The 26,976-nt window shown below is 36.3% G+C and overlaps 1 long non-coding RNA gene across 1 annotated transcript; it reads right to left on the reverse strand.

Annotated features, from left to right (window-relative positions):
* Nucleotides 1-20,904: 20,904 nt before the first annotated feature.
* LOC130544835 (uncharacterized) lies at nucleotides 20,905-26,194 on the reverse strand. The gene is made up of 5 exons (XR_008961488.1): nucleotides 26,106-26,194; nucleotides 23,770-23,858; nucleotides 22,656-22,831; nucleotides 22,128-22,223; nucleotides 20,905-21,236 (listed from the first exon to the last, which is right to left on the reverse strand). It is a non-coding gene; the product is annotated as an uncharacterized LOC130544835 (long non-coding RNA).
* Nucleotides 26,195-26,976: the final 782 nt, after the last annotated feature.

A 26,976-nucleotide genomic window follows, 5' to 3' on the forward strand; every position in this document is an offset into this window, starting at 1 on the left:
ATCTGGTCCTGTAAATTTGGGTAAAATAATCAGTGTTGTGTAATTATTGTTTAGGAAAATTACAAGTAACCTTATTCCCACCTCATGGCTATTCTTTCTGTTTCAGGCCTGGACATTCCAAGTTTGAATTTAGTTATTGTATGTAAGTGGCGATATACCAGAAACATTTGTCTCTTCTTCCATACTTAGTACCTAAGTTCGACCTTCGTTGGAGACCAATATTTTGTCACCACAATCCTGTCCGGTTCTTTGAACCCTTGAATCAAGTACCTGCATTTTCTAGCTTGATATACTTGCAATTGTTACAGTAGGTTCCTTCCTTACTTCCTATTTATTTATTTATTTATTTATTTATTTATTTATTGGTGAGTTTAATTCTGGTTACTCGCTGGCTCTTTTGGCCCTCAAACTTGGCCTCACCATTGTAAAAGGCTTATATCACATGATTGGTGAGATAAGAGACAATAGTTATCAACTCAAATTCAGTTAAAGGAAAAATTCCAGAAATTTAGTGAAATTCAACTGATTCCTAATTATTAAAGTTCTTGGTTGTGTTCTTTTCTTTCCCCCCCATTTTTTGTCTAACTGCAGGTAGCTTCTTGCTAACTTGTTGTCATCAGAGTTTACTCCCTCTTTTTAAAATTCTTTTTAAAGATTTTATTTATTTATTTATGAGAGAAAGAGAGAGAATGCAAGAGAAGGGGAGGGCCAGAGAGAGAGGGAATGAATCTCAAGCAGACCCCCTGCTGCACAAGGAGGCCCATGACTTGGGCTCCATCTCAGGACTCTGAGATCATGCTCTGAGTGGAAACCAAGAGTCAGATGCTTAACTGACTGAGCTACCCAGGCGACCCTTAAAACATTTTTTTTTAATTTAAAAATTTTAAAAGTAATCTCTATGCCCAACATGGGGCTCAAATTCACAATCCTGAGTTCAAAAGTCTCGTACTCTGCTGGCTGAGCCAGCCAGGTGCCCCAGGTTTATTCCTTCTTAAAATCAGTGTTTACAATTGTCTATCATTATAAACCTTTCAGATGATTTTATAAAATTAGATAATCCTTTATATTTCATTATAATTAAAAGCAGAATGAAGAGGCAGGTAGAGTGAATTATAACAGCTTTAAGGAAATGTTAATAAAGTAAATGCATATTAAAGGCAAAACATTTGAAGAGTCAAAATGACAAAATAAAAAAGTGAGACACGTTAAAAAGATACCAGTTAAGGGAAATAATAACAACAATAAGCCAGGCAAGAATTCTAAGGCCTCTATCATTTTACAAATAGTCAAGCTCTACAGAGTAAATGTGAGACTTGTTGATGGTAACATGGGAGCTTCCTGGAGCTAACAATTCTAAACTTCCATTGTGTATACGGCTTAGAAGTTTGAGTGAGTCCTTGTCAGTGTTCAAAAGAAGAAAATATGTCAGAAGTAGAGACTAGAAAAAGGTATGAAATACTGTAAAATCTCCTTGGGGTGAATCATCTAGTAATTTTTGCTGGGAATATGAGGAAAATGTTGTTTACCCCAGGTTCACCACCAAATCTAGTGGGCTTTTTTCTTAATACTATGATTTGTTGGGTTCCCAATTAACTCAACCATGTGAGTGTCAACCTGTATTAACGTTAAATGGTAGACATGAGAAAATGAAATGAGAGATTAACCTGTTGCCCTTTAGAGATGAATATAAAGCTCAAAGTGGACCATAAGGTAATATTTGTAGAAGTCAGTGGAATAAAATCAATGTATTTTAAACCAGGTTGGTTAGTTTTTTGCATGTATTGATCATTGGTCTTTGGATGGTTTAAGGTATGCTACAGAAACAAAGCCAAAATTTCCACAGCTTAAAGTTAAAATGTTGAAAATTCTCAAGGAAAAAAAAATTGAAAATTTTCAATCTTCCTACATGTTCACCTTGGGTTGACAAGGGACTCTAATCCATATCTTATTCAAAGACTCGCTAATAAAGACTAGCATGTCACTGGTTGAAATGTCATTGGTGGCTGTGGTGGGCAAAAGGCATATGGAGAATCACATACTTGTTCAATCATTTCTGTTCTTAAATAATACACATTTTTACTTCTCATTTTACCAACCAAAACAAGCATATGACCATTTGAAAAGAGCAAAAAAGCCTAATTGTACCCTGTGTCCAGAAGGAGGAAAAACAGAAATATTAGTGATGACCATGAATAACTACCCATTGGATCTGATGGCTTGCACCAATAAACATATGGCAGATGTTTTTGAAAGAAATGTTATCAACATTCTTAAAAATGTATATTTGTGTGTAGTATATATGCATGTGTATATATATGTATGTATGTGTCTAAACCATACATTATAATTACCAATTATGCAAATGCTAATCAATGATATCTTTTATATATATACAAGATAACAAGGTAGAGGGATTACTACAAAATACAAATTTTAATTTCTTTGTCCACAAGGTCCTTGTAGTTTATTAAAGGAGGATGTTTTAAAAAATTAAAATAATTAATTTCTAATAGATAAAGCATTTTAATATTCCTTGCCTCATCTGCAAGATCAGAATATTTCTTGAAAAAGATTAAAGTCATTTTTTAAAAATGGAATTGAACAGAACTTAGAAGAGAAAACCAGAACGTATTTATATTGTTTATAAATGGTGTCACTTAGCTGTTATAAAGGAATTCCCAGCTCTCTCTGAGCTGTGTAACATAATCCTAAATTGCTATACGCCGGTTTTCTTTAGGAGAACATATGGATCCAAAGATAAAAGCACCGAACTATCTTGCATGATTTATGATGTTCTCTGCTTACCCAAGGCTCATTCTTGTTCTTTCATTCCCCTTTAGTAATATAAGTTGGTCATTTCCCAAGTATGTTAAGATGATATCCACTTTATGCTGGTCTCAGAAAATTTACAAAAATTCTTCATGTTTGCTTTCAAAGAATCTGTTCAAATCACAGATTTATTGCTCCTACGTGGCTAAATGCCAAGCTGAACCATGTCAGTGATGAGAATGGCAGTAAGTATGGGGCGGGATAAGAAAAATAAAACAAGAAATAAAATAATTCTTCATTTCTACCTTTGAGGTTTTCCTAAAACACCTTTAAGGATACAATTAAGTCAAACAAATTCACAATAAAACGGTGAAATGCTGCCAGTAAACTTTTAAAAGTTGGAAAATGACTATCCTCCCCACTTTCGATGACTTTAGCTTGTGGAATCACATGGGAAAATTAGAGTTCTCAATTCAGTATAAAAAACAATCATCAGGCAAGGTCAGGGGATGGTCATTGCCCTGCCAACTGCTTCAAAGAGGAATAGCACTTTCAGAAATTCTAAAGTTTATGTTAATACAACTGTATTGTGAGTTGGTTAAACCAAAAATTAATGCTTTCAAATGTAATTCTTATAAATTTTAAATGTATAATGTACATATTATTTATGCTGTTAGTTTTATTCTCTTATACTGAAAAAGTCAATTAGCCCTTGGAAAAACTATTCTGAATTTACCTTACATTTGTTGAGATAAATGTTTCAGTATCTTCAAGTGTCTTTGTTTCTGCTGAATGACATTGTGGAAATGACCATTAATAGGGATGGGAATTAATTATCATTTTGACTTTATTTTCTATTGAGAATACATATCATTGTATTAAGCAATAAATGCTTTCCATATAATTGTAAAATACAGGTCTTCTGGTAGCAAATGCAAGACCATGAAAAAAAACACCTGCTATCTTTATGACTATTATACCATTTGGATACCAAACTCCAGAGGTGGCTGTACTAGAAAAATCTGTTTCCACTATTGTGGTGCCTGGGTGGCTCAGTCGGCTGAGTGTCGGTCTTCAGCTCAGGTCATGATCCTAGAGTCCTGGGATCAAGCCCTGCATTGGGCTCCCGGCTTAGTGGGTGGTCTGCTTCTCCCTCTGCTCCTAACCCTGCTAGTGCTCTCTCTCTCTCTCAAATAAATAAATAAAATCTTAAAATAAAAAATACTTTGCTACATAAAGTATTGCTACATAAACTAATACCAGAGGGTATGATCATCTGCATAAGAATGTTAGAACTAATTTTTTATTGTTGAAATCATGTTCCAGTTATGTTGACTACTGAAAAATATTTTACATGATCCTCTGACCTTGCCAGAAGTATTTAAGAGGCTGGTGAGCAGAGCAGTACAGTGGAGTTCTATTCTTAGAATCCCATTGATTTCAGATCCTACCTCTACATAAAGGTTCGTGTTGCCTGATCTACTGAAAAGTTTAGCTTCATTCCACCCCTATGAGCCTATTGAATCCACCCCTGTGAAACTAAAAACAAACAAACAAACAAACAAACCAAATAAAAAACCCAGTTGAGTACTTAGGAAAGAATGTTGGGATATTTCCCAGTCCATGAGAACAGACAGAGCAAGAGCAAAGTTAGCATTTGCTCATTTTGTTTGCATTTTACTAAATAATCAGCTGGACCATTCTTCATGTCCTCATCATTTGAAGACTTTCCAGGTACCTTGCCTTTTTGATCTCATTGTCCCCGTTAGGGATTCTAGCAAAGATTACATTTACCTCCTTGTACTTAAGTCGTAGTTTCTGTTCACATTGCATTCACTCCCCACAATTAGACTCATTTGTTGCATAAATAAATGACTGTATTGCCTGCTAATCATATTCTTCTGTGACCTAGAATTTTGTCTAGAGATAATGAGAAGGAACTCTCCTTACATATCATCATCTACCACATAAAGACAAGGAAATCAGCAAAATCATGGCACCTGGAAACTTCTGTGTTTCCCTCTTGCACTCTTGCTCATGCCTAATGTTGTCTTACTGGTTCTGTCTGTTGAAAACAGTTCATCAAATTCACCAGTCATTATCAAGATGTAAAAGAATACCAGTAGCTTAAGATGTTACTCTTTCTTAAGGTAGTCCTCTTAAGATGACAAAAATCATGTTAGAGAAAATCAAAGCCTTTATTAAGTGAATTAATTTATCAAAGTTAGATCTTCAGAATCTACGTACAGGACATTTTGAAAAACACCTGAATGTTCTTGTCTTCACAAAATCCTTCCTTCCCAGTGTATGCCTCCCCAACACATCAAGGCAGACTCACAGAAAGTATGATTCCAGTACAAACTTAGCCAAAATATGCAAGTAACATTTGTGTTGCTAACAATGCATTTTTCAAATTATAGAAATTATACAAAATCTTCAATAAGAAGCATGAGCCATGGTGTTGGGGTTTTATGTTTTCTGTTATGTCTAGTTTTCCTCCTTGTGAATATTAGACTTGAAAGGGGCCCCATGATTCCACTTCCTGGCGTCCTGTGTAACCCTCTCTCCTTGTGGGTGAGTGGACCTGGTGACTTACTCCCAACCAACAGAACATGTCAAAGGTGATGGGATGTCACTCCATTGATTATACTAATCTCTGTCTTGGGAGAAGCTCGCCATAGTCTTTCTTTCTTTCCCTCATCGGCTTTGAAGAAACAAGCTGCTGTGAATCCTAGCACTACAAGAAAATAAATTCTGCAAACAGGCTGCAGGAGATTAGTAGCAGCACCACACTGAATTGAACCTTACTGAAAACCCCCGACCCTGCCCACCCCCTTGATTGCAGCCTCTGACAGCCTAACCAGAGGACACACCTAGCCTGTGTCTGGGCTCCCGACTCGCAGAAACAGTGAGGTGACAAATGTGCATTTTTTTTAAACTTCTAAGTGTATGGTCATCTGCTATGCTGCATAGACAACTAATAATAGTTCCAGACTATTCTCAAGAAATGCAACTTCTTATAATTTTCTTGCAACTAGCAAACACTAAGTAGTTAATGTTGCTTTTATGTCACAGACTCAAACTAGCTGATTTTATGAAACATTGGACACTACTAAGGGAAGACACTTTACTACTGTACACACAATAACATGTGAAATGTTGCAAAAATGTCCCTTTTGTTGCTTATGTTTACTATATGTGTGTCAGCCTAATAGCCAGACAGAGTAAACAGACTCATCTTGTAATATTGTTTCAGGGACAAAATTAAAAGTGTAATATAAGCATTATGCAGAAATTCCCTTATAGGGGCCACACTACTCTCATTTATGTCTATGTGTTTGTCATGGTTTAAAATTAGCACATTAATAGCAATACTTTCTACAGAAGACCATATAACTTGAAAGCACAGGAAAGTTTGCATAAAATGCTAAAGGGGCACAACTTGGCATGCACAATTTGCCTCCTTGCTGAATTTTATTTAAACTTAATTTTTTTTCTAGCACATTTTCTCCCTTTCTCATCACACTTTTACAGATAAATAGCTTCATAGCACCCTAAAGTCCATTGCAATATGGCATCTTCACCATGAAATTCTTGTTTTCCACGTCTCTTTGCAGTTCTTTGCGTTCAGTGACTTTACCTAGAGTTCCTTCTTAGAGTCAGAATCCTTTTCCTCCATGCCGTGCTCCTTCCCCAAATGGATTATTTATATTCCCATAAAGGGTTTTCCAGGTTTTAGAAAGTACAGGCAGTACTATATTTAGAGTCACTAATATTTTATTTTCTTATGAGAAATTCAGTTTCATTGGACACGTGTTTTACACCTTAACAAGGTCTTACCCACACGTAATCAAATAATGTTGCTAGCACCTCTTAGTTTGCATTGACTATAGCTCAGTACTGAAAAGAAAACTTATTGGGCTACCTGGATGGTGCAGTTGGTTAAGCATCCAGCTCTTGGTTTCAACTCAGGTCTTGATCTCAGAGTCATGAGTTGAGCCCCACATGAGCCTCCTTGCTCAGCATGAGTCTGCTTGAGACTCTCTTTCTTCCTCTACCCCTTTCCCCAGCCTCCCCCGTACACCATGCTCTCTCTCATTCTCTCTAAAATAAATCTTTCCAAAAAAAGAAAAGAAGATTTATTAATATGGTTACCTAACTTTGCGTGGTAAAGGGGATTTTGCAGTTGTGTATTAGTTAAAGATCCTGAGAGGGAGAGATGATCCTGGATTATGTGGGTGGGTGGACCCGATGTAATCACAAGAGTCCTTAGAAGAAGGAAACAGATGAGTCAGAGTCTTAGAGAAGCTGGACAGAGGTCAGTGAGGAGAAAAGATGCCAGACTGCTGGGTTGGAAGGTGGAGAAGGGATGCTATGAGGTAAACAAGGGAGTCGTCCTCCAGAAGCTAGAAAAGGCGAGGAATAGGATTCTCCTCTGGAACCTCTAAAAGGGAGGCAACCCTTTGGGGTCATTTTAGACTTTTGACCTCCAGCACTCTATGAGAATAAATGCGTTGTTCTAAGCTACTAAACTCGGGGTGATTTGTTACAGCAGCAATAGGAAACAAACGCAGTTTAGAAACCAAAGAATCTTAAGGACTTCCACAGTCTGAGAAACCCAAGGTGGCCAGGTATTTCTCTCGTGAAGGGGGTTTGTCCTTTTGTCGTTATGCTTAGGTAATAGCCATTTTCTTTCTTAGAGGAAAGGCACATTGTTTATGAGTCAGCACAGCCCAGACTGGGAAGGCACACTAGCTCATCACCAAAATTTAAGGTCTGCAGGCAGACCTCAGCCTGGGACAAATTTCTTTGACTTTGAGTAGCTATGGAACTGAAGGATGATTTGGATCTAGACAGGTGGGCATTGAAGATTTTGCCAGAAGCCTAAACCAAAACCCCATGGGAACTGTCATTTTGGATTTGTGCGGAGACCTCCCGACTACAGATTTTGTTCCATAGAGAAGAATTTGTACAACCAGAGTTGTAGTCAGTCAAAACTCTCTTACCTGATTCGGCTCCCTGGCGACATCACTCCCCACTGTTGAACAGCAAGAGCAAAGCCACAACAAAAGTCAAGTTTGAGTTCTAACCAAAGAAGGCCAATTCATAGAAAGTTTGTAGATAGTTCATTAGTAGATACTCTTCTAACCTCCGTAGGTGCATGAAGATTATGTGCTTTGTTTAAGTGTAGCAGACAACAGTTTTGTAATCCCATCTGTTTCTCCTGGGGAAGGAAAATAAATTGCAGTAGGAAGTCAAAAGGTCTCAGAATTTCCTTTAATTCTGGCAAATATGTGATTTTTCCAGCCCGTGCTTGAACATCTCCATGTATGGAGATATATCCACAGACAACCTTGCCTTTGATGAAATGCTAGAAAGTTCCCAGTGAGAGCTGAAGTCTTCCTTCCTTCCTGTAACCCACAATCTGCGCTTACCTTATTAAAAGATGCCGCCCTTGGCAACATGACCACAATAATTCACAAATGTAAAAATCCCTGTGCTTACTGAAAATATCAGAGCAGAGCTCCCCCTAACAGCCTTCTCATCCCAGTTTTGCACTGGTTTTTCTATCATAATCAAAGTTGAACTCAATGTTAAAAACTCAGTTATATGTTGCCTTTCCAATGTTTACTGGGGGAAGGGAATCTAAGAGTAGAATAAATGGATTGAGTGACAGAATCCTATTTCGAGCATAAATAAATTTTATGAAAACATGACTCCATGTCTGTGATAGTCCAAAATTGTTTTCTCCAAGTCACTGTGAAAAACTGCTTAGCGTGGAGTAATTTTTATTTCCTATTAAAATATATTTTGAAAGATCTTCATGTAAGTTTTGACTAAAAAGCATGTTTATCTTTTCAATAGAAAGCAAAAAAAATCATAACCTACAAATATTAAGAAAGAACAGGTTTATGGTGTGGATGCTTAACATAGAGAAAATAGCAAGGTTGTTATCTCAAGGCCACAATCCCTGAAATATTTTAGCTGTTGAATCATAAATGAAAGAGGCTAGGTGCCACTCTTTTCTGATCCTGGCTCTGTCAGAATTGTCATTATGTGAATTTAATAAAATATTGTAATGCACGTAACTCTCTCTACCTTTTAATAAAAGGGAACACGAAGATGTGGCCTCTGAAAGTACTCCAGCATTAGAGACCTCTTATTCTATTGCAAAAAGAAAATGCTTCCTGTCTCATTCCTGATGCGCTTGTGTCTTTATTGTTGTTTCTACATCTGGAGCATACACAAATTCACTTGGCACTTCTGGTCTGGGTAGTTTTAGTATTTAGTAACTGTTCCTAGATTTTACCCATCCCACCCCTCCACCCTCACTGCAAAATCAAATCAAAGTTGGAATTTAGTAAAGTCAGGGCATCATATGCCCTACTTCTAGACTCATTTTGAAAATTTCATCGTGTTTAGGTGTTTGAAAAGAATAAATATACAATAATACTTTGGGTGCCATTCAGTAAATAAAATGAATTCTGAATTGTCCCAAGGGTGTTAGCAATGGACAACTGTCTGTGCTTGTGGACAGTAATCAAACAACCTGTTTAATTCAGGCTGAATTTTTGTTCACCCAAGACTGGGGCGTGTATTTAATGAATTGTATGGTTATACTTTAGGCAGAAATTTTGCTTTGCAAATTCTAGTAGACTAACTTACCTGACACACTTTAAGTTTAGTTTGGTGTCAAACCATATGTCAACATAATTTTAATATCTTTTAAATGATTATGAGTATTATTAAAGAAAACCATAAACTCACACCAGTATGCTCACTTGGTTTTTGACAAATGGGCAAAAGCAACTGAGTGGAGAAATTACGGTCTTTCCACCAACTGTTGCTGGACCAAAGGAGTATCTGTAGGGAGGAAAAATCAATTAACTTCCAGACCTTTAGTTTCCAATTCTGCTTGTAAGGAAAGTCACAGCTCCCTCCTAACTAACTGACTGACTCAATAAAATAAAAACACAATAGACATTATCTGTACATACTAGCTAGTCAGCCTACTAACTAGTTCATTTCCAAAAACAATTTATATACAAAGAGAAGACAAATGATAGAAAAATAATTTGAGGCTTGAACATCTCACTAATGTTTATTTTGTTTCCAAGCTAACAAAGTGCTCTTGATGTCAGTGTTTCCGTATTTTGATGTTAAGCAGAGAGTGAATAAATGTATGAATTTATTGTGAAAGTGGGAGGATATTAATAAAATACAATGAAAATTAGAATGAGTCACGATCCTTGTTCATAACATACTCTCATAATAGGTCCAGGGTGGCTTTCTGTCTCTTCCATAAGTACCTGTGAGTTCATCACTGATAATGAGAGGTTCAACCTTTGCAAATTGCTTACATCTACCTCTGTGTTCCCATCCGATCTCTCTGCCCTTCCCAAATGATACATTTTTTTTATTACGTTCAGAGTGCTCCTGCTTTGTTTAATATAGTTTTTGCATGAATATATTACTCACACCTACACATGTATTATTTAGTTTTTGATGTTTTAAAATGTATCAAAAAAGATGAACATATTATAAATAACCTTTGGGTCTACAGTTCTGCCATTCCATATTACATTGTCATGATTCATCCATATCATGGTATGTAGGTATAGTTCATTGTAGTTCGTTTATTGTCTTGACTGTATATTTCATTGCTTTAATGCAGGGCTTCTCAACATTGGCAGAACAATTGATATTTTGGACTGGATAATTCTTGGCTATGGGGAGCTGTCCTGTAGCAAAGTAGAATGTTGAACAGCATCCTTGGCTTCTGCTCACTAGATGTTAGTAGCATCCCCTCCGGTTGTGACAAACGAAAATGTCTCCAGATGTTGCCAAACATTCCTTGGGCACAAAATCACTAGAGGTTGAAAACCATTGATTTAATATTATCACAGTTTGTTATTCATTATATTACCAATGGCAGGTGTGTTATTTTCATATTTTGTATTATTCTTGTAACTTTCTTGAACAAGTATCCTGAAAAGCACCTTGCAAAAGTTTCTTTCAGGAGTAGAGATGCGAGTTTGTAAAGCATGTGATTATAGAACTTTACATGATGTCAAATACTTATCCAAAACACGTTGTACTAATTTACGCTTCTACATGCTATCTTAAGAGAGTCTGTTGATTTGCATTTTCTCCAACCTTCATATTCAGATTTAATATTTGCTAGCGCCAGTTGAGTAATAATAAAATAATATCTTACTATGATCTTGATTTTCATTTTCCTGATTACTATCAAGATTGAACATCTCATCATTGTTCTATTGGTCATTTGTGTTTTCTCCTTGTGAAATGTGGATTTATACTTTTGCCCATAACTTTTCTGTAATAGTTTGCTGAATATTGCTCCTTGATATTAACCTTTTCTTAGTTATATATGTTATATAAATATGTTCTCTCAATTTATAGCGTATATTTTTAGTTATTTTAAGGGTCTTTTGATGGATATAAGGTTTATGCCTTAATACTGTCAAGTTTATCTTTCCGCTTGTATTTTAGTCCTTTGTGTTAAGATTGTTTTCCTTACCCCAAAAATAGAAGGTATATTTATCTGTATTTTCCTAAATTTTTTTTTAAAGATTTTATTTATTTATTCGACAGAGAGAGACAGCCAGCGAGAGAAGGAACACAAGCAGGGGGAGTGGGAGAGGAAGAAGCAGGCTCCTAGCAAAGGGGCCTGATGTGGGGCTCGATCCCAGAACACCGGGATCACGCCCTGAGCTGAAGGCAGAGGCTTAATGACTGCGCCACCCAGGCGCCCCTGTATTTTCCTAAATGTTAAAACATTTTGCTTTTGACATTTAACTGGTAATATGCTTACAGTTGATACCTGTGTCTGTTTTAAGATAGAAATCATTTTTGTTTGGATTTTCATATGAAAATGATGTTTTGTTAGCTCAAATTGTAGAATAGACTTCCTTTTCCCCACTGATCTGACATTGTCTCTTCCCGCATAAATCAACGTTCCATAAATGTGTTACGTTTGTTTCTGGGCTTTTAATTCTATCCTAATATTCATCACTTTGTGTATCCCTATGTCAATAATTGCTTAGTAATAAATAGCACTAGAAATAGGACAAATATCTCTTTTTATGCTTTATAATTATTTCCCCCATAGAGGTAACTGGACTATACTGAGGCCTTGGGACTTCCACATAAATTCTAAATTAATTTTGAAAAATTCCACAAATTTGAGATTTTTATTGAAATTATGATGACATTTAAGATCAGTATGAACACACTTGATGAATTTATTCGGTGTTTTCTTTATTAAATTAATTCTATTAACTCTTTCCATACATGAGCATTGTATGTCTTTTTAGCTTTTTGAAACTTGTTAGCACTGTCCTGTAAAAACCTCTGGATGGGTGTTGTCTTTGTGGGGAGATTTTTAATTATACCTTTAATTTCTTATATCTACTACTATTGATGCATCTTATTTTTTAATCACTTTTGGTCAGTTACATTTTCTAAAATTTCTTATCCTTTCATGTAGGTTTTCAAGATTGTTGGCATAAACTTATATAGAGAATACCTATTACATTTTAATCTTGGCTATCTGCAATTATGTCCATCTTTAACCTTTGCGTCATCTAAAGTTATATGCATGAGGCTTTTATATTATATCATCACACTTGTATAAAATTTTGGCTAAATATAAGCATCTAGGCCCAATTTATCACCGTGTCCAATTTTTTGTCTGTGATTATTTTTATTTGGACTTATTTGTATTTCTGTGATCAATTCTTTTGGAGGTTATCTATTTCGTTACTCTTTTCAAGTAACCTTGTGCAGTTTTTATTTCCCCTTTAATCTTATTTACCATATCTTTATTTCCTATTTTATAGATTAATATGTCCCCAGGTTGTCTCTTATTTATTTTTAGAATGAGATTGTTCTTTACTTTTATAGATATAAATACTAAGAATAGTTATTGATGGAAATCAATGAATCCAAATTGAATGAGTTTTGTTATAGCAATGCCAATCAATTTTTAAATTTTTTCCAAGTTATAAGCCAAAATGAGTATGATTTATGATCACAACTCTTTGTAATGATCTTTTGAGAGACAATTGGTGAGAGTCTCCTTTAATAATTTGGAGAGAAAATTGAAAGCCTTATTATTTGCAAAATCATTTGTTACCAAGTTAGTAATGGCATTCCTTTTCTAAGATTCTGCAAATTCTATCAAAAATGCTTAACAAGATCTTATCAAATGGCTATTTAACCACATCTGTGACTTTTTTACTCTGGGCACCTCATTTAATCTTATATAATCAGAAAGGGTTTAGAAAATCTAAACATTAATCTCAATAGACTTTTATCATCATGATATATTTTAACAAAATACTTTTATCTTATCACATGTTTCAAATACATCTGTCAATACTTTGAAGTTCCAGATTTAAGTTGTTTCATGTATGAGAATAATTGTTTTATTAACTATAGGTCTAAGGAAATCTCTCTTGTTAAATTGATCAGATGAATCCGACTCACTTTCTATTAGAGAACAACTTATTCTGTATTTTAATTGAAATGAACATGTTAATAAGCATTTTTTAAAAATATATAGAGCATATTTTTAAAGATAGATTATTGAAAGTATCAAATTCAAGTTATACAGTTATTAAAATTAACTTCATATTGTCTAACAAATTATTAAACATATGTTTTTTTTTGGTTATCTGACTCGTAATAAATCAGTGCAAATGTGACTTGAAGTATAAGTTATGTATAAAATGAAGACTGTGGTGGAAAGCTTAATATGATTTCAGTGAATCTGTAGCTTGTGTATGCTGGGCATTTTGGAGTTAATTGCACACGGTTGCATAAATGTGCATACATGTGTATGTATATGCAAGCACACACACATATCTCCAAGGTCTCATAATCAACCTTTTCTGTGTAAAAGATAAGAGCATGTAGTGCTAAAAATGAGTGTCCTGACATCTAACATATTTAGCTTAATGGTAATTTTTGTAAAGAGAAGGTTGAAAGCATAAAATATTTTATGAGATGAAAGATGAAAGTTGAATGTTTTTGAAATATATCATGGCATATTTAGAAAAGATAGGCTATAATAGCCTTCTTTACTCTCCCCCCCAACATGTATAAGAGATCATATAATTTTTTTGTCTATGAGTTTTATCCCATAAATTAAAATACTTGGTAGTCCAAAAAATATTCAAGATCTATTTAAAGGATAAAATTTGATTATTATAGTCTGCTTTTTAGAAGCACTTTTTCATGATGATTTTTAGCAATAAGCATTTGGAAAACATTTTAAAAAGCACTTAAATATTTGGGACAAGAAGTTATTTTTAACACTCATAGATAAATTTAGGATTTAGTATTTAAGTAAGTAACTAAATTAAGTAAATTTACTATTAAGTAAATAGTTTATATATATATTTTTAAAGATTTTATTTATTTATTCGACAGAGAGAGAGACAGCCAGCGAGAGAGGGAACACAAGCAGGGGGAGTGGGAGAGGAAGAAGCAGGCTCATAGCAGAGGAGCCTGATGTGGGGCTCGATCCCATAACGCCGGGATCACGCCCTGAGCCGAAGGCAGACGCTTAACCGCTGTGCCACCCAGGTGCCCCAATAGTTTATATTTCTTAAAAGATAAAACCACAATACGCATCTTACAGAAATATTTCTGACAAATTTAGGACAGATCTTAGTATAAACTAGAGCGATGTGTGTTTTTTTTTTTTTAATCTACTCTGTTTAACAGTAATGATAGTCAATATTAACACATATTGGTAGGATCAAGATGCTTGGATTAGGTCTGGGGAATCCTGCTCTCCTATTTCCCTTTTATGTTCACTCTTTCAGTGTAGGCAAAACTAGATTGCTAAGAATAGCACTAAGCCAAGTGATTGGCTTATATGCAGGGACCTCATTTTTCTAGAAGATCCTCGTACAAATGAAATGACTTTGCATCATCCTGAGGGAGAGGGTGAAATCGATACACCTACTGTACGTTTCTTTTATTTTCAGCTCATATTAGTAATAATAACTTTCATGCGGGATCTTTCGTATAAATTAATGACTGGTTGGAGTTAATGGACCAGAGAGCAACCCCTCCCAGGCAGTCATTAATCTCCAGAAATGCCTTATGCTGCAATTGTAATTGCTTAAATAAAAGCTTCCAAGAGAATTCAGAGAGAAATGCTAGACTTGTACTTGTCACTATAGGACAAATGGCAGTTTCGATGTCCAATAAATCTCCAGAGGAACAAATAATTTGTGTTTCAACTGTGCTGTTTCCTAAAATGCTGTGCAGCATTTACAACTTCTCAAGGTGTCGATGCAGATCGAATTTCTTCAGGATTCAATGCTGGAAGGAATTGTCCTACAGTGAAATTTCACCATAAGTAGAAGAAAATAGACAGTACTTGTAGGAACTAATTTGCAATATTAGGTTTTTGAACTTATAAACAACTTCAGAAGGTCCTTCGAACTGTAAGACAAGCAACGTCTGCACTAATGAAGTCTACCTAAAATGTCTTTATTGATAAAACAATGGATTCTGCATTTCTTATCTTGCTTATATCTCAGTCATAGTAAACAATTGTGGCATTCGCTCCTCAAAAGACTATCATCTATTGGTTTCATATTGTAAGATTTCTTTCTCCTTCTGGCTGGCCCTTTTCACCCCCTTTCCTGACTTTCTGTTCCCTTCACTCATCTCAATGCCAATGTTAGTCTGGGGACATGTTCAACCTTATTCTCTTCTTACTTTGAATCCCAAGCCTTCACTTACCCTTCTATGGGGTGATGTCTTGCCCCATTGGGAACTAACCCAAACCCCTTTTAGTGATTTCAATCTCAGTAAATGAGCATCATCAACTTCCATTCTAGGTAAGTCATTTTCAAAATTCTTTTTACTTTACTAAGCTCTGTCAATTCTATTTTCAGAACAGCATCTCACCTCCACCCGCTGTTTGTCAGTTATGTAACCACTCCCTAATCCGATGTGACACTGCCTTTTATATGGTTTGATGGGCATCATAACTGATTTTTCTATTGCCAGTCTTGTCCTCCTCCAACTTCTTCTTCAGGTAGTAATCAGCAATCCCCCTAAGATGCAGGCCATGTTGATATCTTGCTACTTAACACCTTGAATGGCATGTCATTGTCTTTTTAATATAGTTCATGCTATTTCATGCAATTTACAAGAGTATCAATAATCTGGCCTTCACTGATCGATGAAAAATAAATATGGTGAATAACCTTTAACTGTTGAGATGTCCTACTTTTATTCACTGTGGTGGACAGACTCTAGCTTCCTGGTATTCTTTTATAATACCTTCCCCTTGAGTGTGGGCAAGATCTGTGACTTGCTTCTTACCAATAGAATATGGTCAAGGTAACTGGATGTGTGAGATTAGGCTGACAGGATTATGTTACATAAGACTAACCTCTGTCTTGCTAGGAGATGGTCTCCATTCCTGGTCTTAAAGAAGCAAGTTGTCACATTGTGAGCAACCCTGTAGATAGGACCAGGTGGTAAGGCGCTGAGGGTGGCTTCTGGCCCACCACCAGAAAGAAACTTAGGCTCTCAATCCAGCGGCCTACAAAAAACTGAATTCTGCCAGTGACCACATGAACTTGGAAGCAGATTATTCTCACATGATCTAGGAAAACTTCAGATGAGAATCCGGTCTTGGCAGACACCTTGATTGCAGCCTTGTAGGGAACCCAGCCAAACTATGCCTGGATTTCTGACTCATAGAGGTAGTAAGATAATATATATATATCTGTTGTTTTATGCTACTAAATTTTTGGTAATTTGTCATGCATCGATAGAAAACTAATACACTCACCATACTTTGTAAAGAATCTACCACTGCTTTAAGAGATCAAAAGAAATATTTTGAGTAGATTTGTATATTTGGGCATCAACAATATAAAGCAAAAGGACATTTCTTAGAGTCAAACACACATATACACAAATATGCTTACAGAGAGCAAGAATTTGAACTCCTTTAGATAATAATAGAGGAAAGCGTTAACTAAAAAAAAGGAGCCTTAATGTGGGGGTAGAATAGCATTCCAAGGAGAACAAAAAGGTAATTAGAATAAGAAAGAAAAGAAAAGAAAATTTGTCAAGCAGAGGGTAGATGAGGAACCCAAGGGACGTTTGAAGAAGAAGGAACACTCACCCCAAGTGAGGGTGAAGTCACACAGACTGAGATTTCAAAGCTCTGGCTTTGACAACCTCAGATGTCAAACTACTCACAGTTGAGGGCATGGAAAACCTGCTCTGTTGCAGCCTGGGAATTTAGAGCTGAAATCTAATAGTTAATGGTGTTATTCATTTTTACAGATGAGCAAACTGAGGCCCAAAAGGTTAAGCTAACTTTTCCCCAACCACAGGGCTTACAGTCGGCAGGGCCAGCGATCAGACTCAGATTGGACTTACGTCATAGGTTATGGGTCTACTGCCCTGATTTGTTTTGAATTTTAGAACAATGGCTTACATGATTTGATAGATGTATCAAAACAACTACTCACTATAGGCAAAATGCTTCTGTGTAAATAAACCGGTTTCTGTTTTAAAAAATAAATTCAAATATCTGCGTTTGAAGTGACTTTGGTTCAGTGCTTTGAATCCTTCTGCCTTTTCAAGGTAACTTCTTGAAGATCTACAAAGTGTTAAACCTCAAACTGATAAGAACATTAATTTTCAGTTTCCTCTACATCCTATAGCAAGCTTCTGTCTAAAAGTTGGCAGCATTTTACCTAAGACACCAGGTTAACACATAATTATCTCCTCATTGTGAAGAATGAGAAGGTTATCATGACAATCGATGGAAGAAGTCAACTCAAAGAATACATCCTGTGAAATGCAACAATTAGAGGAGACACTCAACACTTTCTAGGGATGGAGACAGTCCAAAGGCTAATTTAGATCATCATCTAAACTATTTAAATCCTAAGTGTCAGCAGAGAGTTAGGTAATCCACTTCAGTGGCATTGGAAGACCCAGCCATAAACAGCAGCAAAGGAGAAAGGAAAGTGAAAATGAGAAAATAAAAATAATGCATTGGATTTCTATGCATCTGTTGATTATTAACACACTCCTGAGGTATGTTTTATCAACAACATCCTGATCCAGCTAAGGATGCTGAGACTCTCCAGATAACACCACACAAGATAATTGATCTGTTTAAGGTCAAATATAGAGTTTATCATTAGAATCCTGCTTTTGTTTTCACTCACATTATCTTGTGGGTGAAGGGAAAAGAAAGAGGCATATTGAATAAAAAGGAAGGACATAGAAAGATACAAAGGTGTCTATTATGGTGGCTGATTGTCTGGTAGATACACAATCCACCCTGCCCGGAGATTGCCGCTGATTTATTTAACCTTAATCCAAACATAGCTGGGAGGGAACAGAAATCAGAGGTGTTACTACTTCTGACACTGGCACTCAACAACTGCATGACCCCTTAAAGACTATTTTAACTTTTCATCTATTTTCACCTCTTGAAACTTGTACTTCCAGGGAAAGAAACAGAATCAAGTGAGATAATGAATATGACAATGTCTAGTATATAAGCATCACATAACAAATAAGTTTAATAAATGTTAACCTGATTATGATGCAAATTCATGGAAACAAACTCTTTATTTTGCCATATTAATGATTAAGGAAACCATATTTGTTTAACCATGACTATCATTTCCTTTAGAGTCCATTAATTAGGACGCACACCCCCTAAATGAACAAATATTACTGAAGAATGAAAATAATATTACATGTACTTCTGTGCCTTCTAGGAGCTTATGGTCTAACTAGGACAAGCACAACGGTACCGTTAGATGTACTGTTCTAAAGGCAACAAGTCTTCAGACGAATGAAAGATTAATATCCACCAAGGTGGCTTCCATGGTGCTTCCAGAATTTGATTGAAAGATTCTGGATAAGCAGAGAGGAGAAGGTAGGGCGTTTCAAGGGCCCTGAAATTGTCACAGTGAAAGCTTCAAGGTAGAAAATGGAGATGCCAGCGAGAACATTCGCATTCACTGAGGGCCTCGTGTGTACCAAACAAACCACCTACAAAAAATAAAGGAGCTGCTTTCCATGCAACCCCTTCAAAACTATAAAAAGCATGCGTGCTTTTATCACTCAAATAACTTTTGTGATACGTATGGATCATAACATTTTATGTCTAATCCAAATGTAAACTGACACCTCTCTGATCCTTTGGATATCAGCAGGATTACCTCACAGCTCTGATTCCACAATGCCCTTCGTAAACCTTACACTTCCTCCAGATTTTGGCAGTCCTTCCCTCAAAGTTCTCTCTGTTCCTCTGTCTCTGAGCTCTCCCATACTGACCCTCTCCCACAACACCACAACTAGGGAATCTTCTTTTACCAGTTCTTTCTACAAATCCAATCACATGAAGCATCGCCATTACTTCGTGTGTTGAAACTCAGACATCAGAAAAGTTGGTGAGGGGGTGCCCATTGAGCTTACGACCTTCCCCCATTTACACTCCCCCCCTTCTTTCTACCTCATACACTCTGTTTCAGATGCCAGACATAGTCTTTCTCCTGTCTCATGCAAAGTACCCTCATTGCCTTCTTTACAGCCTTAATAACAGCTGACACCCCATGTCCCACAGAGACTCAACTAATAGTTTACCAAAAAAAAAAAAACTTTCCCAAGATATGTTGTTCAAGTACCAGGGCATATTGTAAAAGATTTTGAAATGGGCAAAAACATCATGGACTGTCCTATCCTGTCAAGCTTGCCATATGGCGTATTTTATCTTTTGTTGTCTTTGAGCTATTTACAACTCTGCAAGTCATAGGAATCTGATAATAATGCAGATAATTCCAATGCAAAGAAATGCAAGAATTCTGTCTGATGGAATTTGTCGATTATTGTCCTATAGATATTGACGTAATTGTGGATATAATCATAAATTCACTCTCACAATTTCTGTCTGCCTATATAATTGTGCTCTTTGGGTTCCCCTCTGAAGCAGCTATGACATCTTAGTATTTCCCTCATTAATTAATGATTTAATAAAACATTTGGGCCAGGTTTTAAAAATATTTTTATGAATGTCCTGATGTTAGCTTCCTAAAAATCTGCTCAATAATTAGCTTCCCATGAAATACTTTATATATACTCATCTATAAGGAGTCTTCAAATATTTTTAAGTTCTAGGAAAATATCTGGAAAGGCCCAAAACGAAGTTCAAGAATTTTCAAAGAATTTTTTTCTTAAACCACTTTCAAAAATAATCTTAACTGCCTTCAGTAGTCCGTAGCATATAAGCATAATAGATTCTTAAATATGCCTTCTATAGTCCATAGAATATAAACATAATAGGTTCTTAAATTCTCACTGGAAATGACACAAGGTAAGTAACATATCACTTAATTTTTGGTAGCATCATCTAACGTATTTGCTCTTGGGTACAATCATTTTATGCTCCCTATTAACTTGGAATTCGAATAGCACATAGGCCTTCAGATTTTATGTCCCGAATTTACTATGTTTGAAAAGATGTTTATGCAATGAGTCTTAATTATGGAAGATTTTATGGTTTTCTTTGAGAAGTTGGACTGACATAACGTTAAACTTGTGACGGTTTTTCTGCACAGGGTTGCAAAACAGGTACACGTACACACACAAAGCCACTCTATTATAAGTGATTAAGATGCACGTTAATCAATTCATCCAACTAATTACCTGCCAAAGGTTTCAGGTGAGCTTTTATGGCTTTTATAAATGTTAATTATCTGTAACTAAATGTATATATGTTTGAAAGAGAAATAAAAGAACGGTGTTGGATTTCTCTCTGACAGTTGTATTTCACAGAATGTATTATTTCAGTTGACTTTTTCCATCAAATGTCATGATAACCTTTCCATTTTTTCACAATAAGAAGATAATTATGTGTTAACCTGGTGTCAAAGGTAAAAAAAAACTACGAACCCCTAGAGGAAACCTTGAAATAAGATGGATAGGGGAACTGGAAATAAACGTTCTTATCTGTTTGAGGTTTAGCACTTTGTAAATCTCTATAAATTTACTGTGAAAGACTTGAAATCAGGTAAAAAAAAAAAGCTTTATTCATTCATTCATTCGATCACTCAAGATTCATCAAGTAATTATTATGTGCCATGGGCTGCACTTGGAGTTGTGGATAAACAGATAAATAGAACAGTTTATTTAGTGCTGACAGAGCTCTAAGTGGATGAATAAATATAAACAGCTAGCTAGTAAGCTGTTTAAATCTTGTGTTTGCATATTACAAACTGCCAGGCCCTGGGTTCTTTACATAATTTAACACTCAGTTCTTAATCTATAAAAGGATGCTCTTTCTCTCAACTTCTTAAGACTTTTCTGAGGTTTCACTGTTGAGCAAGTGCGGGACACAGCGGTGCCTAGCATGTCCCATCTTTCCCAATGAGATCCTGCAATTGAGCAAACAGAATACTGTCAGGGAGTAAGTAAGATGAGATTTAGTAGCAAGTACAGTCATTGGTGTCCCTATCGCGGTCATGACACTTGATACAGTGTTTCAGCAACAAGGAGGCATTTTCTAAGCAATGAGATAGTAGGTGCTAAGACTGAAGTGTGAGATTTCAACATTTCAGGTCAGTCTGGTTAGACTTTAAAAATAAAGCAACAAACAAACAAAAAACAAACCCAAAAACCTGTATTCTAAATTTGGGGTGATTAAAAAATTAAAATTCTGGAAAGTTAAAATCTAGTATTGAATGTGTTAAACTTAGAGTAAATTATGACTATAATTTCCAGAACTAACATGTATTTCCTAATATGCACCTTCCCCCCTCCCCAGCCCAAAATGTCAATATAGTGAAATAAACATTGATTTTTGTATGGTTATATCTACATACATTTTTAAACCAAAGAACAGTAACGATTTCTGAATTTAGAAGAGACATTTGAGGTTTTTTTTATAAGAAAGAAACTGGTGAGCTCTAGTAAACCAATCATTACTAGAAAGTTTACTTGAGAAAATGTTCTTTAACATTCTTTAAATGTTTAATAGGCTCCCATTGAATAGATGGAACAATTTCTCCATAATTTCTAGATTGCATGCTATTCCCATAGAGTTCATGGTTGTAAATTCTGAAGGAAGCAGTGGGGGTGGAGGGACAGTTGGGGTAGTGTCAGGAAGCGATGGGAAGGGGATACCAGGGAAGGCAAGAACTCTACAGGTGACAATAATCTCTACATGCATGAGCCCGTGCAAACATCAAAAATACTTTAGCACCGCTTTCCTTTTAAAGCATATCTTAATATAAGCATAGGCTGAGGTAATATTCTTCATAACTTACAGAGAAAAAGCCCAGCATTTTAGACTTCTATTGTGGTCTCAGATGACAAATGTCAATTTCTCCTTAAGTCTGAAGAATCAACTTTTAGTTGCCTTTCTGATAGAAAAAAGAAATGCTTAGATAATACTTCATCCCCCGAAGATCATCTAAAAATGAATGATGAAAATTTTATACTTTATAAAGTATTTTTACATGCCAAAATATTTAGATAGCCCCACTGTCCCTATCAAGACCCCTTATATGAATGGAAGCTTTAGAATGGTAATTAACCAAGCCCTTATCTTCACTCGGATTGGTGCAAATTAGTAAAGAGAGGAAACACATTGATGGAGAGTACAACACCAGCTAAGGCCACACTGGGAAACTTTGTTTAACTCACGCAATTTTCAACTTGGTGCTTTCTTTTCTTCTTTTTTTTTTTTTTTTTTTTAATTTTTTATTATGTTATGTTAGTCACCATACAGTACATCCTTAGTTTTTGATGTAGCGTCAACTTGGTGCTTTCTAAGTACAGTAGCCCCCACTTACCTGTGGTTTCACTTTCTTCATGGGCCATCTGGAAGCAGATGTTCCTCCTTCTGACAATACATCAGAAAGACAATAGTAGCCTAACACTATGTCACAATGCATATATGTCTCACTTCATCTCATCGCGTAGGCATTTTATCATCTCACATCATCACAAGAAGGATGAGTACGGTACACTAAGATATTTTGAGAGAGAGAGAGAGACCACATTCACATAACTTTTATTACACTATGTTGTTATAATTACTCTATTTTATTATTAATTATTGTTGCTAATTTCTTATAATGTATAATTTATCAATTAAACTTTATCATAGGTACGTATGTATAGGAAAAACAGTGTATATGGAGTTTGGTACTATCTGTGGATTTAAACATCCACTGGGATTCTTGGATGTATCCTCTGTGGGTAAGGGGAGACTACTTTAGACCTGATTTTCTGGTCTTGTAGATAATTGAATGAAACATGTGTTTAGGAATCACAAATAAACCAACAGGTGATGGTTAATATTATGTGCACACTTGGCTAGGCTGTCATGCCCAGGTGTTGGGTCAAGTAATAGTCTAGATGTTGCTGTGAAAGTAAATGCAGATGTGACTAGATTTATAATCAGTAAACTTACGGTGAAGCAGAATGCCCTCTATAATGTGGGTGGAACTCATCCAGTCAATTGAAGGTCTTAAGGGCAAAAATTGAGGTTTCCGGATACAGAAGCAATTCTGCTTCAAGACTGCAAATTATAAACCTGGCCTGAGTTTCCAGGCTGCTGGCTTGCACTACAGGTTTCAGAGTCAAGACTGCAATATCAAGTCTTCTCTCAATTTCCAATCTTCAGGTCTGCCCTAAAGATTTTGGACTTGCCAGCCACTACAATCATGTGGGCTAATTCCTTAAAACAAACCCCTCCATATAGACATCTATATCTATACCTCTGTATCTATATATCCTGTTGGATCTGTTCCTCTGGGAAATAGAACCATAATACACAATGCAATATACAAAACAATAGATCCATTTTCAATTTGCAGACTTTAAAATAATGCTAATCTGGACGGGCATCTTCTAGAAGAACTGAATTCCTTAAGAAGGTGTATTGAGTAAGAGAAAGTGTACCATGCAGAGAAGCACAATTCAACACTGCTGTATCATCTGTCACTAACAGGCCACGTGACTTCCTCTCATCTCCACCTAAATGTATTCATCTGTAAAATGACAAAATTAGATTAGCTCATCTCTACAGACTCTTCCTTCTCTAACTTTACATAATCTCCATGATCCATCATTTGGGGTTACTATCTCCAGAAGCACCAAGTTCTACGAAGACCTCCTTCCAGTAACATATGGCTGGCACAGGTAGGAAACATTTGCTAGAGAAATTTTCTAAAAGTAAAGTAAGAATGGACTGGCCAGGCATTTCACATCTATATGTATGAGGAGTGCATACATATCTGAAACAGATTTGATTGATTGATTAAAGTGATAAAAGTCATAGAACCCCACGGGGCACCTGGGTGGCTCAGTTGGTTAAGTGTCTGCCTTCAGCTCAGATCATGATCCTGGAGTCCCAGGATCCAGTCCCGCATCGGGTTCCCTGCTCAGCAGAGAGTCTGCTTGTCCCTCTGACCCTTCCCCCCCCATGCTCTCTCTCTCTCTATCTCTCTCAAATAAATAAATAAAATCTTTTTTTAAAAAAGTCATAGAAACCCGGGTATCCATCTGCCCCAGATGAAGGGTTGTGTCGTCATTTTGCTTGGGTGTTTAATGTATCAGCTCTAACTTCCTCAATGATCCTGTTGCTGTCAGGGGCATAAGGATTTATGGCTCTGCATTCCTGGTCTGGACTCCTATTAAGCAAGCCCTGGCCTTTCGGATCATTTGTACCTCTGGGTCTGCAAAAACTTCGTTCAGGAATCTGGGATTTCTTTCAAAACGCGGTTTTAAGAACTATGATAAAAGTTTGTTATGCCCAACATTGGGGTTACCAATACCACCTTTGGGGTTAGAGGATGAGTCTCATTTGATCCAGTGACCCTGAGATTTAGACATTTAGGAACAGATGCATGGTCACTAACACTAAGCTTACCTTCTAGACCCTAATAAAAAACGTTACCTTGGTTATTCCTCATGACGGTGCAGCTATAATATTAGTAATAATAATAATAAAGGAAAAGTGGGAGCATAAAGTATATGATTACCATCAAGGTCAATGAAATTTAGACAGAAGGATGGAAATTGGGTACTAGCGTAGAATACATTCTCTTGTGCAGCCTGGTTCCTGGGGAAGTTACAAAATCTGATGTGGTGGATGAGGGAAGCCGTAAACATGCTTCTTTTTCATGTGGAGTCATATTTTTAGAGTGAATCCAATGAGACTTTATTTAGGTCCTGACTAAATTGGCCATGTCTTTGTGTGTTATACTCTGCACTGTTTGATTAGTGCTAATAGATCCGTGGTGCAAAGTATGGTCCCTGGCCCAGCAGCGTCAACATCACCTAGGAATTTGTTAGAAATATAAATTCTTGGGTACTCCCCGAAGAATACTGAATGAGAAATGGTGGGAATGAAGAGCAGTATTCCTTGTCTTGACAGGCTCTCCAGGAGATTCTGATCATGCGAGTATGAGAATCAGTGCTGTGGGCTGATACTCTGGTTCACACCTAAATCTATCTGCCCGACAAAAATTCTATTACACGTCTACAAGAAAACACACTTGACTCTTCTCTATATGCCTCTAAAAATAGAACCTAATAAAACAGAACAAAGCCAACAAACAAACAAACAAACACAAATAAGTAAGGAGAGGGATTCCAACAGGTGAATTTAGAAAGCAGTTGTTCTTTTACTTCTGTTAGTTGGAAATTGTGTTTATAGTAAGGGGTCCACAGCAAAACTGAGGCTCTTTCTCCTAGGATCTTAGACTCTGATTTAAGTTGTTTGCTATTTATTCATCTCTACTTCCACAGGCAGCTAGAATGAAATCAAAGCACTGCAGACATCTTAGACACTGCAGACCTAATATATGTGATTCCAATGTTCCTCTTCCCTCTTTCTCTTTATATATCTTCATTACCAACCCACTAGTTCAAAAGCTTAGCTGTAGGGGTTGAGGAGAAGGCATTTATTAAATCCAAATTCAAACAAATGTTAGGTAGTTAGAATCAGTTTTGGGGAAAAAAATAGAGATAAAAGGCCATTTGGCATATTGATTAAAATTAACCAGAATTAATGGAACGTCTAGAGGAAGAAATAATACAAACACATAATGCTAATCTCCCAAATCCAAGTTACATAACAATTTGACTCCATTTATCATTGATTTGCTATTTTAGGTACAGCAGACAATTTTGGTGTGATCAGAACTATTACCACATACCAAAGATAATGTTTCAAGCCTTTGATTCAAAATCTTTAATGTTTTCAAACAATACATAATTAAAAGTCCACCTACCTTCAATTCTAGAATTCATTTCATAATGCAAACTTAATTGGCTATTATTAGCAGAACCAGATTAAGTAGCTTGTTGTGGCCAGGATGAGTTTATCTATTATGCTCATAATTAGGACTCCCACAGCCAACAAACCCAGAGGAGCTCAAAGCTCACGGCCAATCCCTGTCGCCAGCAGCCACTCACACATTCTTAAATCATCAGGCTGCTATTCCTGCCACCACCAAAAGTCACCACCCCTTACTTTTCTTTTTCTATTTCTAATCTACTATGTGGACTGATTTGCTTTCTGGGAACCTCAACGGACTAAAGGCTTAATGCATGGGTATGTTTGCTTTTCTCAGGAGAATGCCGATTGCTAGGAGAATTTGGCGCTAGGGAACTGGGGCTGGGGACAGGAATTACTGCAGAATTATCCCCAGACACTGAGAAGCAAAGCAGTCTTCTGAAATGTTGGTCTTTGAGGATATATATTCCACTTTACTCATTATTATTGTTACTGTTGTTCTTATTGAAATTTTAAGAAACTTTCTTGTATCTCCATATATGTTACAACTTCCGTCTTTCTCACCCTCTTCTGGGAACACATAAAACTTACTTTTCTAGTTCTGCATTCCAGTGAGAAGCTGGGATAGATGTCTGTTTAAAGTAATGTATTTTTAGGAGTCGTTCATATATACTAGCTAGAAAAGCTGCCAGGATCAATTTGAATGGTGTTCAGACACAAAGACTGCCGGGAGCAGCTGCATTAAGGCTTACCCTACAAATGCTGCACATAGTGACAGTGGGTTTTTTGTTTGTTTTTTGATCCCCCCCCCCCAGCAACTAGGGAGCTTTAAAACATTCTGGGGCACCTGGGTGGCTCAGTTGTTA

The sequence above is a fragment of the Ursus arctos genome, unplaced genomic scaffold (genome assembly GCF_023065955.2).
Source record: "Ursus arctos isolate Adak ecotype North America unplaced genomic scaffold, UrsArc2.0 scaffold_25, whole genome shotgun sequence".
NCBI lineage: Eukaryota > Metazoa > Chordata > Mammalia > Carnivora > Ursidae > Ursus > Ursus arctos.